This window comes from Gallus gallus, chromosome 2 (genome assembly GCF_016699485.2).
Source record: "Gallus gallus isolate bGalGal1 chromosome 2, bGalGal1.mat.broiler.GRCg7b, whole genome shotgun sequence".
Classification (NCBI taxonomy): domain Eukaryota; kingdom Metazoa; phylum Chordata; class Aves; order Galliformes; family Phasianidae; genus Gallus; species Gallus gallus.
This window is the reverse complement of record NC_052533.1, coordinates 108,479,054-108,494,308: the sequence shown is the minus strand read 5'-3', so window position 1 is coordinate 108,494,308 and position 15,255 is coordinate 108,479,054. Positions and strand designations below refer to the sequence as shown.

Below are 15,255 nucleotides of genomic sequence, written 5' to 3'. Positions count from 1 at the left end.
TTCTGGATAAAGAACCTGGTAAGACTACCAGGGCTCTAAGGAAAAAAAAAAAAAAAAAAAAAAACAGTTGCAAACCCCCAAAGACTAAAACTTTTCTCCAGCTATTCTGCAAACTTTTTTTTTTTTTTTTTTCCCACCTTCTTGAATTGCCTTAAGCAGGAACAACTATTAACAAGGCTTGTTTGTTAAGAAAATGGAAATGGGCATTTTTGCACCTCCTGGATAGCTAGATCTTCCTTATCAATAATCTTTCTTTGACAACATCCCTGTAGCACTCAGTGATGTGCCATCTGTGGGTCCATTCTAAATATGGCCTAAAACATCTTATACTTTCAAGATACTTACAGAATCAGACAAGATAATGATGAGGCAGAATAATACATGCTTAAAGCCTGGTCATAGCAAGTAAACGTGAACAGGCTAGCAAGTAACTTTTCAAACATCCATAAAAATCAGTTGTTTTTTTTAAGACATTTCTCAGTATCTGTATTTTAAAAATGTCAATCTAATTCTCATTCAATTCATGGAAAAAGAAATGGAAGTACAGATGACACAAGTTTACTTAAGCTGCATTATCCATATTTCAAATTACAAGTATTCCTTTCTTGAGCAGATCAACAGTTTCCCTTACCTGTAGTTTACGACAGAAAACAAGTAAACTAGGATATTCAATTATTTAAATCAAGTCCAATGATAATGAGGTTTTAGTACAATTTTGTTCCATAAAATTTCATTAGTTACAGGGATCATATTGATCTGTTATTAAATAACGTTCTGCCACATAGTATGGAAATTCTATAGTCTCATTCTGACCCTGTCAATAAAGTGAAGAATCTTCACTTTTACAGGCAGATATGTTTAAGAAAAGGTGAAGGATTCAGAATATATTAAAAGAAACATACAGGAAAAACAACAAAAAACAATAAACCATCTTATGGGAAAAGCAGAAAAAAAACAAGTTTCTCCGATCAACTCCCTCTTTAGTATTGAAGGAAAATCATAGAATCACTGAGGTCAGAAAAGATCTCCAAGATCATCTAGTCCAGCCATCTACCTACCACCAATATTTCCCCACTAAACAATGTCCTTTAGTATTATATCTGAACATTTCTAGAACACCTCCAGGGATGGTGACTTAACCACACACCTAGGCAGCCCGTTCCAGCAGCTGACCACTCTTTTGGACAAGAAATATTTTCCTAATATTCAAAACCTGGCGCAACTCAAGGCCATTCCCTCTAGTCCTATTGCTAGTTACATTGGAGAAGATGCCGACCCCCACCATGCCACACTCTCCTTTCAGGTCATTATAGTGAGCGATAAGGTCTCCCCGAGTCTCCTCTTCTCCAAAAGAAACAAACCCAGTTCCCTCAGCTGCTCCCCATCAGACTTGTGCTCTAGTCCCTTCATCACCTTAATTGCCCTCCTCTGAACATGCTCCAGGACCTCAGTGTCTTTCTTGCAGTGAGGGGCCCAAAACCAAACACAGTACCCAAGATGCAGCCTCACCAGAGCTGAGAACAGGGGGATGATCACCTTCCTGCTCCTGCTGGCTACACTATTTCTTATACAAGTCATAATGCTGTTGGTCTTCTTGGCCACCCATGCACACTGAGTGCTGACCAACACTCTTAGGTCCTTTATTTCCCCACACAGTATTCCAAGCCCCTGCACCCCAAGCTTGTCGTATGGCCTGGGGTTGTTGTGGTAGAAGTGCAGGACCTGACACTTGGTCTTGTTGAATTTCATCCCATTGGCCTTAGCCCAGTCCTGATTTTTCCCAACCCCCAGGCTGATCAGCACTTCCTCCCAACTTGGTACCATCTGCAGACTTACTGACGTTGCACTCAGTGCCCTCATCCAGACCATCAATAAGGATATTAAACAGAACAGGCCCTGATACTGACCCCCTGGGGAACGCTACTTGTGACCAGCCAAAAAGATCTGGGGATCTTTCTCTTGACCCCGCTGTTGAAAGGAAAGCCTATTTTAATGGCTACACTGCCCCAGTCATCCTGAAGACTGAAGCTCGATCCCCTCCTCAGCTTTTGCCTCCTGCCTTTAATAAACTAACTCTGGTTCCAGAAGCATTCTTAATACAGGACCTTCTTTTTGAGGAGAAATTATGTCTGAGTGGAATACAACAGGAAACGGCTAGCATGGCCACTAGCAGTGGAAATGGCAGGGCAAGATCACTTTAGAAACCCTGGTCATAGATACAAACTGGTGCTTTGTTTTTATACGTCTCTGAAATGAATCCTAGGCAGCACTAAATAGCACGTATTTTAACCTACATTTTCCTAGAAGAGAGTAGAAATCAGTAACATGCAAACGAGAGATTTTTTAGGCACACAGTAATAGAGGAGTCCTCATCACAGAAAGACTGCACCTAACTGCTAAGAAAATCCAGCAAAACCATGAAATGCCAGGTCTTTTTCCCCTGAAATGTTCAGCTCTGATCCATGAGAGCAAACTTGTAGAATATACATCTCACGTGAAACTGCAGAAAAACATATGCCTGTCTCAGGCATCTGATTAGTTATAAGAGAAGTAATGCAAAGGCCACTGAAAACATTTATTCTTAATAACTATATGCTTGTATGGCCTGAAGTTGGTTACAGGAGTATCAGGTTATAAAACATACGAACAACTAGATTCAATAACAAGATGCCTAAAGGCATAACAAGATCGCTAAAGCACAGACTGAGATGTCTTACACTCCTTACACTGTTCTTTTTTGTTGTTTAGTTTTTATACCACAGTGTGCTTTACTTGCTTTGGTTAGGTACATAATAATAATGGCAAATAACCACGTTCGTCCCACACTTTCCCATGAGGTGCTCATCAGGCCAAACAGTTTATGTGCCTCACTATTATAAAAAACTGCACTACAAAGAAGTAACTAATGAAATATTAAAACATGAAGGCAAGCATGACCATAAGCAGAGACAACGAGTCACAAGGGTGCTTTTATCCATCTTTTCTTGGCAGAGGTAATGGAGCAGTTTTAGCCAATATCGTTCTAATGCCTATCTGTCAATGGAATTGGATAGCATATATATACTGTTTTCCACTTCTGCAGATTGCCTTTCTGGTAGGATGAAGCTGACATGTTTAACACTGAACACTTGTAAACTAGAGCATCTTTAAAAATCAAAAGGGAAGTAAAAGAAGAATGATGACATATCCCTCATCCTAAACCAAATCTAGACAGAGCCATCTTCAGAACAGTAGTGCACAGCACTCCTGTATAGAGAGGAAAATAGTCTATTCAATTAGGCCCTTTACACACACTATGACATCCATTAGGGGTCTGTGTGTATTGCTACCGCATAAGAGAGAGAGAGAACTGATAAAAATCTATTGTTTTTGTATATAATCAGCATTTCAGCAAGGGAATATTGCCATACTGAAAGGAACACAAAGAAAATTAATAAAATTGAATTAAAGATATGCTGGTTTAAACTTTGAATAGTTCGTAAGTTACAGCTATATTAGATAAAATGAATACCAAGTAGCAAAGGACTTTAAACTTTCCTAAACCTCTAAAAATTCCTTAAGCCTTAGAGCTTAAGTCAGTAACTTATCAAGTTAAGGTCTCTATTTAGTATTTTTACTTTGGGATATTTTCATAGAATAGCTGAGGTTGCAAGGAACCATCTGGACCAAGCCCCTACTCAAGCAGGGCCCCTCAGAGCAGTAGCAACAGCTACATGAACTTGAGACCTGAGAGGTTTCCATGCATATCTGAGGAGGTTTCTGGGCTCTGACACCATTGGGTTGCGCTTGTGAAGGCATAGGCTGGCAGGCAGCTGCTCTCACATGAGGGGCAGGCACAAGATGAGTAACACAGGCCTTCTCAGCCACTAGTTCAAACAGTGGGGATCTGCACAGATCCAGCTCCTGACAGAGAGTGCTAGCAAGGGCAGCAGACAGACAGCCATCTTTTCCATTCACCAGCAGGCCTAAGCCATAGTCCTGGGTTCAGCTGGGTCATAGACAAGAATCATCTGCAGAGACAAGAACCATCCTGGAACAAGTGGAAGCAGCCACCCACCAAACAGTGCTTCCTATGAGTAAGGCTGCTGTTCAGGTTGAGGACTGCTACTATTTGCGTATTCCCAAGTCATCTTTATCCCATGCTCCACTCTAGTATCTTAAATCTGACTCCAAGGCCATCAGTAATTCTACTGCAATAAGTTATCTTCATATTTATATTCCTAACTTCAGAACTTTGAGTTCAGATAAAGAAGATGGTCTAAGAAAAAAAGACTGTGTAATTTTGTTAGTACACTCACTGATTTTGAGATACAGTCTGCAACTTTGAATTATTTTACCCACTGCTTGCATTTCAACATGACTGTGCCTATGCAAGAGTGAATTATTACATACTGCTTCCAGAAATTGTTATAGAAACAATATTTTTTTGAAAAGTAACACCATTTTTTCCCTGAACATACATGAAGAAGTGAATGCAACTGTACCCAGAGTGAGATAGCTGATTTGATTAATTATATCTTTATTCAAGATAACACCTGTGAATTATTTTTAAAAATAATGTAACATTATAAATAAGAAACTTACATTTGGCTTTGGTTTGTTGGTTTTGTATTTATTTATTACCCTTTCCTTTCTTTTACATACTTACAAGCCTCAGGTAAAATTCTAAAGTCCCTATGTATTATATTCAGGGAGACCCTGCTATGCACCACATACAATAAACATAACAATCTGCAAGATTATTGGTGACTGTCAAAAAATGAAAGATAAATTCTGAAAACATTGTAGGTCAATTTAACAAACTCCATAAAATAAATAGGCTCACTGTGGAACCAAGTGTCACAGAAAAATAATTGGAAAAACAACATGGGGTGATGCTATTATCACTGAAATGTTTGAAAGATATGGCCTAATTCATATGTAAACCAAAAAATCTAAGCACATGGTAAACACATCTATCACTGAAATTCACACAGATCTTAGAGGTTTAAATAGTTTCAGAAACAGAGCTCAGAAGTAACTAGATAAAATTCTGGGTAAGGTAGCTGTAAATGTTCAGATTGACAATTGTTTGATTTGTCAAAAAGCAACAAAATAGAAAAGGATTAGGATCATCGCACTTAGCATTCACAGCATGAAAACTTAAAAGAATCTGCTCAGCTTTCTGGCATTTTTGCTTGCTGCATAGAAAGTGATGATCCTCCTCTAATTAGCTTATTGCACAACCATGACCAGATTAGTATTTTATAGCAATCTAATAATAAATAGTATGTGACACACAAATCCAATTTGCAAACTGATTCAACAGAAGTAACCTTTTTTAAAGTACACATTTCTTTCAAAGATTTATTTATTTGAGAGTGCATCTCTGCCTCTGGGGAATGGGAGTACCAACTCAGGTCTGAGAGACACAGGATAGCTACACTGTGGGACCTAGCTTTAAGTGAAAAGAGGAAGATAAGAAAAATCAGACATGAACATCAATCAAAAGGCACAGAGAAAAGTTACAGCTTCACTCTATTTGGATTGCCGAAAATTTATGTGCATATATATATATTCTGAACAGCAGGACCTACACCATAGCACTAAGCATCATGCCTAGGGAGCACTGAACAAGAGTACAGTGCTCATTACATGAAAACCTCGTTCACCCTAGCTGCACTGACTTGCCTGATGACAGTAGGAGAAGAAAGTTAATCTGAATTTTAGTCTGGCAGGAGACTGTTTCTAGTTCTACATGTTGTCAGATTATGACTCTGTCCATCACAAACTGCCTCTTTCTTTTCTGAATCTTCATCCTGGAGCTAACGTGTGACCTTGCCAAAAGCATAAATGAATATCCAAGATTTCTAGTTGCCTGGGGTCCCAAAGTAATTGTGTGATCCACAACAACCTTATTATGCCATTACCAGATGGACTGCAAATACTAGGTAAAAATAATGTGTAGAGTACTTCTGCATCACAAATTGTTACACAAGCCTGGCACCTGGGTTATACCTATTACCTTCCCCACTGTTGAAGTATTCCAGTCTTCAAAGGGAATCATAACACACAAGAACAATACAATGCATGCTTGGCACTTGTCCCAGCTCTCAGTAGGAAGATGATACATAGGGATGTATTCCAGACTATGACAAATGGATACCGTATCTGGGTATAACAATTTAGACGTGGGAATAATGAAATACTGGTCAGTTTACATGTTTAAGATCACAATTTTAATTTATTTTCAGGACTGAGTGCCCTTGTTTGATCAGTAACACAAGTATGTTAACCAGCTGCTCTTCCACCAGCCTGAAGGACTTAGGCTTTATCCCACCCTCTACTTCCATTTCCTATCCTTTCCAAGAATTAAGCTACCATTCATTGCATCTCTTAGCGGTTTGGGAATTTCCAGTGATATTAAGGTAACGTAAGGCTTGTGTGCATTATTTATTTATTTATTTCCTACATGGTATTCCTTCCTGATGGCAGAAAACTTGATAAGCAAACACAATTTGGGTAGGGAAAATATTTACTGACTGAATGCTCTTCTATATTATGGTGGATTAAGAAGGAGCCTTGTAATTATTCCATGTATTTTTCTTACTCATATGAAAATGTTTACTGCTGAATTAGTTTGATATATGTTTATTTCTGATAGCTTTGTGAAGTTCCCAATACTGAAGCAGTAACACAGGCATCTGTTCTAGAACTGACACCTTGTATTGCTGATACAGCTCAGCTTTTTTCACCTATAATTATAAATAAAGCATACCTATGCTTCATCTTACTGCCAGCTTGCTTAGTCACACAACTTGTCCCACAGTATACTAGGCAAATTTAGTTCTAGATATTGCTCTCCATCCTGATCAAAAGCTGATTAGTCTCTCTGAAGGACTATGGATTAGCGTGTTTCAAGAACTGTGGGCAGAATTCTCTGGGAATAACAGAACAGACAGGAGTTGCAACAAACTGCCCTTCAGGACTGCCCAGGCAATATCAGTATGATGAATCACACATTCTGGTGAATGTGCCATGCTACATTGAATTACATGATTGCTAGTTTACCAATATGCTATGACTGAGTTTTAAGAACAGAAGGATCATCTTCCTTTATGGTGGTAGATTTGCTAATACTGATTTCAGAAATGCTCAGACAAGTCCTTCCTAACCTGAACCCTTAAGGAATGCACACACAAAAAAGTAGTAATCTGTGTATCCATGGAAAGGAAAGGGGCACTGTATCCAAAACAAAAGTTTACAATAGAGAACAAGTACGTATTTTCAAGTATCACTAATACTGCATTGTAAGCTATATCTACTTCTCACCCACACCTTAGCTTTTCTTTGTCATCTTATAGATCACATTTTCAGTATGTTCCTGTGGCTTTACTTCGGTTGCCCTAATTCAAGAGAGATACGGAAAAATTGGACAGGCCACCTCCACATTTGTGGAGGCTTATCCAGATGAGTAAGACATTGAATACCTCAACCATAATAAAGAAGGCTGAAGTAGTTGGACTTCTTTAGCCTACAGAAAATGACTTCTAATACTTTAAAGGTAGTTGGCAGAGGAGATCTAATTTTCATTATGTATGGTGACACAAGAAATAACAAAAGATGAAGCAGTGATAGTTCCTCAATATTACAAAAAAATCCTCACTGTGAAGGCAACTGAACATTGGGTATTAAGTTAACAAAGAAGTGTTGGAATCTCACTGAAAATATTCAGGTTTTAGTTTGACAAGGCTCTTGATAAACTCATCTAAAAGCCTTGCTTTCAAGGGAAAGTTGAAATGGATGGCCTTCAAGAGCTCCCTGCCAATACAGACTTTTTCGTGAATCCATGCTACTGAAACACTGAACTCTATGATGCATGAACCAATTAGACACTATCTCAAAAAACTGTCCAAGACTGACGTACTCCTTACTCCATTTGAACAGTTAGAAGCAATTTATATTAGACTACATATTCATGAAATACAAATGCTTACGTTATACAAAAGCATACTCAAAGAGACCCTAAACTTGCTACTAAAGAAAGGCCCATTTTCTCTAAAGTACTTTCCACTGGGTTTCCTGAGTAATTGATCGTGCCTCTCATACTTCACACCACTGTCTCTCAGTGCATTACTGTGATCAATTGTAGCAGTTGCCTCCTGTGTGCCATTTCATTTGTGGTCCTGGGGGCAGACCTAAAAGAAGCTCTAACAAGTGCTGGACCAGCAATTCTGTATCTCCTCTAAGATCTTGAATAGCAAATGTCTTCTAGCATGTACAGAAGAGAGTGTAAGATGAGCAACAGAAGACAAAAGAAGAGGGAGGTAGAGCGTAAGGACAATTAGAGTTCAGAGCCACCTATCCTCATATGTCATTGATCATCAAGGGCTGTATAAAGACTTCAGGCAAAATTGAGGAACTGCAACTACATCGACATCCAAATCCTGCCCTACTAGTCAGACAGTCATCAGTAGCAGCCGTCAAATCACATCTCAATTGTACAATCAGTACAGTTACTCTATATTAATCTTTTGAACACTCGGGCCCATAATAAAAGCTTTTGCAGAAGCAGTTGTAATGACAGGACAGTTATTCTACTTCAATATAGCTCAGTAAATGCACATACAGAAACTTAACTTGTATGCAAAGTAATTATAAACATTCTTACTATTTCCATCTCCAACTCAGAATTTTTAATTTGTTCTATAAACTGACAAAGATGTGCAAGACAGGTTTAGTTGAAAGCAAACCATGAAAGAAATCTACAGCTAAGCAAATTAGATAATAATTATGACAAGGGAAAGCACACATGAAAATGAAAACTATTTGAAAAGATCAAGTAGAATTGAATGTGTTCTATCAAGAGATTAATGTGATTGACATTTTAAAATGCAAAACATGTTTATTAAATATTATCAAGTTTTTTTTTTTCTGGAAGAAACAATAAATACTTCCAAAACACACAAGTCTTCTCAGAGGTGTCTGACAAAAAGAACCTAGATTTCACAGCCTCTCTAGATTGGACAAGTCTTGTATAATTGTCAACGGTTTAAGGGCTGGTCCGGCCTGGTTCCGCGACTAGTGGGGCAGAGGGATTTCACAAAATCCGCACCTCCAGGAAGGGAAACAGGGGACCCCAAAATAATTAAAAACAGCGGCAACAATCTGAGGAGAAACAAGCTAATTTACTAAATATAGTATCGGAATGTAAGATAACACACTATAATACAATATAAAACAACAATAATTGAGAGAAAGATTGTCCAAGAGCCAAAGGCCTTACGCTAATACTGAAGCCTTAAGTGCAGTTGGGAGCAGCAGTAGCGAGCTGATCCGACAGGGAACACGGTGAGATGAGAAGAGGGACAAGTCAGATGACCTGGACCCTTATATCTGTTCCCTTGAGCAGGAATGATAACAGTACTCGAAAAGGCTCTTGGGGAACGTAGTTCTTCTCTTCCAGACAGGTACCCGGAACTAAAGCATTTACTCCTTAACTCCCAGTACACTGCATGATGTTGTGATGTGGAATACTGATAACCAAAAATCATAAAACCACGACAATAATGCATGCAGTTCTTAATATTGACTTTCTATAGTAGGTGAACATAACACATTTCTAGACTTAAACTATTATTTTTCATGAATATTTCTGCAATACACTGGTAAATGTATAGCAGCTACTTTTATATATGTTTGTAAATTCACTGCAAGTAACAACAGTTCAAAACATTTGTGTGATACATACACATATATACAGATTTTACGATGACTTCTAATTCATGGGTAAGAACAAGTACTCACCAATTTATTTTTCCTGTACAAAAGTCCTTTTAAATCACTTGTAGTGCATTTCTATTTTTATTACATATCAATAAATCCCAATATATAGCATAAGAAATCATAACACAGCAGAGGCAGCTTTTCTTACTTAAGTAGCAGGTGTTTGCAGGAGCTCTTGCAATGTGGAACTATCTTATTAACATCTACCACAACAGAATCGACATTTAGCTCTGAGAAATCCAGCAACAGTTGACAGACAATTCTCAGGTGAAAAGCCACCTTCCATATTTTCTATTTTTGCAGAGGACTTCTAATTATCACTGACTCCTACACATTAACTGAGTAGTACATCAAAGCCCTTTTTATCAGGTTGTCTTTCTCTGCACTGGCTGTACACACTCCACTAATTAATCACTTATTAGCTACTAAGTTTCAGTACTCTCTTCTTCCTTCATAATCTCTAGAAGTTTTTAGTGTTGTTTTCAAGCTTTCTGTGCTTTTCTCCTTTAATACCGTTTCCCTGAAATATATTCATTAGTATTTGCTCTCACATAAAAATATTGAATATTTCTCCCTCTCAGAAATATTCTCGAAGTCCACAGTGTTAAATGGCTATATATAAAAACTATATATGAACACATCTATGGACAAAGGAGAGAGTTGCTATTAGCCTAGCTTTAACCAGATGACTGTTTAAGTGCCTGTAAGAATATCTGATTTCAGAATAGACTACACACGGTATTTCACCCATGTATCTGAAATGGAACCATTATTTAAAATTCAATTTTTATAACAGATAGCCCATGGGGTACCATTTTGTGTAACATGCTTTTTTTCCATCACGTTCTTCTCTAATTTGTAACACTGCTGTTTGACCACTAGCATTTAATGAAGGAAAGATGATTTACACAGTAAAGAATCCAGTTAATTAGCTCATATATCTGTAACAGAGGCATTATATTTCCATAGAGAACATATTACCAATTTACTAAAACATGCCATGTGCACACCTAGCTCATGAGTTTGCCATTTACATAGGATGCTCACTTCTAGAAAATAACACCTAGTTTTAAATTACTCAAGTTCTATCAATCATCCAAATTATTTTTAAGAAAAATTTGCCAATATAGTAATTATTTAAAGCATGCCTGGTTTTTGGAGTTTTCAAATGTAGTTGCCTTTGATAGCTACTGATTAAAATCCTCATATAGCTTTACACCTTGTTTTCAGATTAATTCATATGCTTGAGAAAATGTTTTATTTTGTTTCTTTCACTGTTCTTGAAATCCACTTCTGAAAAAGACAGCTCCCCAGGACTGCAACAGGATTTAAACCTGTGCACAGTAAGAATTTGTTCATGTGTTTTGCCAAACAAAAATTAAGTTTAATTATGAGGTTGAAGACAGACATTCAATCATTCAGTTCAACCAGCGCCCAAAATAAACAGTTCAATCCACCCTAGTATCACTAATGAAGACTTTTTCCTACAGAATATTTCAGTAGCATGTGTTAAGATGCTATGGATTAATAACTAAAAGTATGCATTCCGCAATAATGCTGTTCCATCCCATTACCTGGATCATTACTGATGAAACCAACTCATCCTCAGTCAATATAAGACAGCAACTATGAAGCACTCCTGCATTTTTGTACCCAATAGATGGCTGTAACTGATTGATATGTTGATCCTACTACCTACAGAACTTTAATGTTCATGTTAGCTTTTGCATTATGGAGTTTCATTAGATTCAATCTAAACTCAAACATTACCATTTAAGGTCTGTTACACTAAAGAGATTATAGCTTCCACAGCAGTTTAAAACACCTGCAGTTACTGAACTCCTGAGGTACCTTTAAAAAAAAAAAAGCTTTGAAATCCCTGTTGGTGTTAAGTACCTAGACCACAATTTGCTTCATTTGTCTTTCCTTTGCAACCCACTCTAGGAAACCTGCTTTAGAAGTGAGGTTGGACGAGATCATCTCCAGAGGTCCCTTCCAACCTCTACAATTATGAGATAAAAAGGTATTTTATTTGTGGAAATATTTTTTTTATTTTATTATTTGTGAATTCTGATATTTTTGTAAGACTACATACAGAAAATGCATCTCTGACCATCAAAAGGAAGCTATCTGGGGGACTTATGGATGCAACTAATAATTACAAAAAATAAGAATCACAGTGAGAACAAAATCATAATTCACATCCATTTTTATTTGCAGTAGCATGTATGTACATGAGCCGCATAACAGGGACTTTAGAAAATGAACTAGATGATTTTTAAGATGCTTTCAAGCCGGGCCATTCTATAATAATCAAACCTCCACTGAATTTTGTATTTATTTACCTTTTAAAAAATAATCTTTTCTGACTATTTTGGGGATTGCAAGAAAAGTTTTGATGAAAGTTTGAAATACTACTTAATATTTAAACTTTGAATACATATATATTGAAAATAGCATTTATAAGCATTTCCACCTGAAAGCTTTTAACCAAATCTTGTCAAAGTAGAGCTGTCTGATACAAATTCAGCCTGGATACTGTATACACCAAAAGCACTTTAATCTAATGAATCAATAAAAGTATTTACATACCAGATGAGTCATTATTTTAACTGAAGTATTTAAGTTACAGAAATACAAATATTCTTCCATAATTTATTAATACATTTATTGCTAGCTCATTAATGATTAATAAATACTAATTATAGAAATATTAAATAAATCTATCTTTATTCGTCTTCATAAGATTTTTATTTTAATGCTTGTTATTTATGGAAATGTTATTTTAATAGATTTGTTAATAAATATTTAAATTGAATTATATAAATACAACAGATAATTCCACAACTTAGATTATCAGACTTCAACCTGTCTACTTGCTATGTAATCTCTCTAAATGGTGTAGTCTTCCTTCAAGTTCAGATATCTTGAAGACAACAGGAACATATAAATTTAGAAAAACTGTCAACATGTAAAATTATTGGATATCAGAGCACAACGTTAATACACTTCAGTAGAGTAAAAATGGAGATCCTAAACAGAGTGATGAATAGCTGCTGTAACACTGCCAAAAGACCAGAAGGGACCTCATACAAGAGGTTTACTAACGTAGGAGTGCCTTTGCAAATATTTATTTAATATTAGGAGAAGAGAGAACATACACTAATGTCTTTCTGTTACAACTCTGAGGATACCTAGCAGAAAAAACAACTGAACAGACTGAAATCTGAAACAGAATGTAAAACAAGTTTAGAGCTACCAATTTAATTCTAGACATAGTATCTTTGTAAGTGTTCTTATGACACCCACCATGGCTATAACTGAACCTTGCAAGTATTCTGAATATATAGTCACACTCACTCATCACTCAGTGATTGCAAATAAGTACTCAAAGTTGTTTAAAAATAAGTAGTACATGCCAATACACAAGCCAGGAAGCAAATTCTAGAGTAAAAAAGAAAACTTTTCTCCAGTAAATGGCAAATTAAAGGAGTTTACCCAGGCACCAAGGTCAGGGATCCTTAAACCTGAAGTGATGAAGCTATTACAAGGTAGCTATGAAGAGTTTCAGTGAAAATATTCCAAGCTGTTGTGGTTTAACCTGGCCGGTGGATAAGCACCACCTAGTGATTGGTAGTGATTAGCCCACTCTCCCTGCTTCCCAGTGGGATGGGGAAAAAGAATCAGAAGGAGAAAAAAGGAAAAAACTTGTAGGTTGAGATGAAATTACTAAGGTAGAGAAAAAAGAATTGGCATATATGTTTATACAAATGTATAGAGCAAGCAATGCACAAGAAATCACTCATGAACCATATCATACATACCATCAATACCCAGCTAGATCACCAAGCAGTGGAAGAGAGCCATGTGAATTCCCACCCCCTTCAGAACTCTCCTTCTGTATAACATCATATGGTATGGAATATCCCTTTGGCCTGTTTAAGTCAACTATCTTGATTTTGTCCCCTCCCAGCACTTTTAGTAAAAGCTGAGAAACTGGAACAGCCTTGGCTCTGTACATCACTGCTTAGCAATAACATCAGTGCACTACCAGCATTACTTTTATCCAACAGAAAAAAAAAACATAGCATCATACCAGCCACTCTGAAGAAAATAATTTCACCCTAGATGAAACTAAGACAATATCCACCCCTTATTCCTCATCATGTATGTAATGCTCAGGTCTCACAACATTATTCCCATACTCTATGAGCCATTCATGCAAACTGTGCATGATATTCATTTAGTTAACAACTTTGGGCTCCATCTGTCACCTCAAGGCAGACAATGGACACCCCCATCCTTCTGCATTACCCACCATACACACCCAGGTCCCTGAGCAAAAGCAATCCCATGAATAGGCTTGCCTTTGCTTGAACAGAAATAATGCAGACCATTTTGCCCAGCATGTTCTTTGTGTACACCACCAGGTGCACATAACAAAGGACTTCATCCCCTTCTACAGTATGCAAGAGGTTTGACTGGGCAGGCCCAGTTCAACCAGAAGATCCCCAAGTGTTGACTAACCAAGTGGCTTTAGCTAGATCTGTGTCCTAATACTGGAATGTCCCAGCACCCACTGCTCTCAGTATGGTCTTTTAACAGTCCATTGTATCATTCAGTTTATCCAAAGGCTTGGGCACGTTAGGGAGATGTGAAATGTCCACTCAATGCCATGCTCTTTGGCCCAGGTGGTTCTGAGATTATTTCAAAAATAAGTTTCATTGTCTGACTCAATTCTTTCCCAGAGTGCCATGTCACTGTAAGACTTGCTTTAAGACCCAGGATAGTATTTCAGCTGGTGGCATGAGGGACAGGGCATGCTTCTAGCCTTCCAAGCGGTTGCTTCCACCACTGTAAATACATGGCTTTTGCCATGGCAAGTTTGTGGGAGTGTGATATAATCCACGTTCCAGGCCTCTCCATATTTGTATTTCAGCCATTGTCCTCCATACCAAGGAGGTTTTATCCATTTGGCTGGCTTAATTACAGCACGTTTCACATACAAAAGTATCCCTAGTCAAATTCACCCCTTGATTTCAAGCCTGCCTATAGGTTGCACCTCTTCCTTTATGGCCTCAGGTGTCATGGGCCCACAAAACTAGAAATAATTCACCCTTATGTTGCCAGTCCAGATCTATCTGAGCCATTTCAATCCTAGCAGTTTGACCCACCTGCTGAATGTTTTGATGTCCTTCAGTGGCATGACTCTTGGGTATGTGAGCATCTATGTGACATACCTTTACAATATTGTTCTCTGCCAATATATTTCCACAATGCAATGGCCCAGATGGATTTGCTGTTGCACTGCCAGTTGTTCTGCTTCCATTGCAATAACCACTGCCATAGGGCATACGCCACCACTCTAGACTGGTACCCTTCTGGGTCCATGAAGTACACTCTCCTGAGATAATCTATATCAAACATGCATGTAGCCTCTGTGTCAATCACAGTGGGGTGCTTTTGCCACTCATTTCCAGTTAGGCTCAC

At 37.6% G+C, this 15,255-nt stretch overlaps 1 protein-coding gene and 1 long non-coding RNA gene across 4 annotated transcripts in view; one reads left to right on the top strand and one right to left on the bottom strand.

Annotated features, from left to right (window-relative positions):
• The window catches only part of SNTG1 (syntrophin gamma 1), a 334,747-nt gene that overhangs the window by 279,539 nt on the left and 39,953 nt on the right, over positions 1-15,255 (bottom strand). The gene's annotated exons all lie outside the window — the stretch shown is intronic.
• Positions 1-15,255, top strand: part of LOC121109888 — a 32,476-nt gene that overhangs the window by 6,928 nt on the left and 10,293 nt on the right. The window contains exon 2 of the long non-coding RNA XR_005857681.1: positions 11,710-11,788. This is a non-coding gene — a long non-coding RNA (uncharacterized LOC121109888). The remainder of the gene's footprint in view (positions 1-11,709; positions 11,789-15,255) is intronic.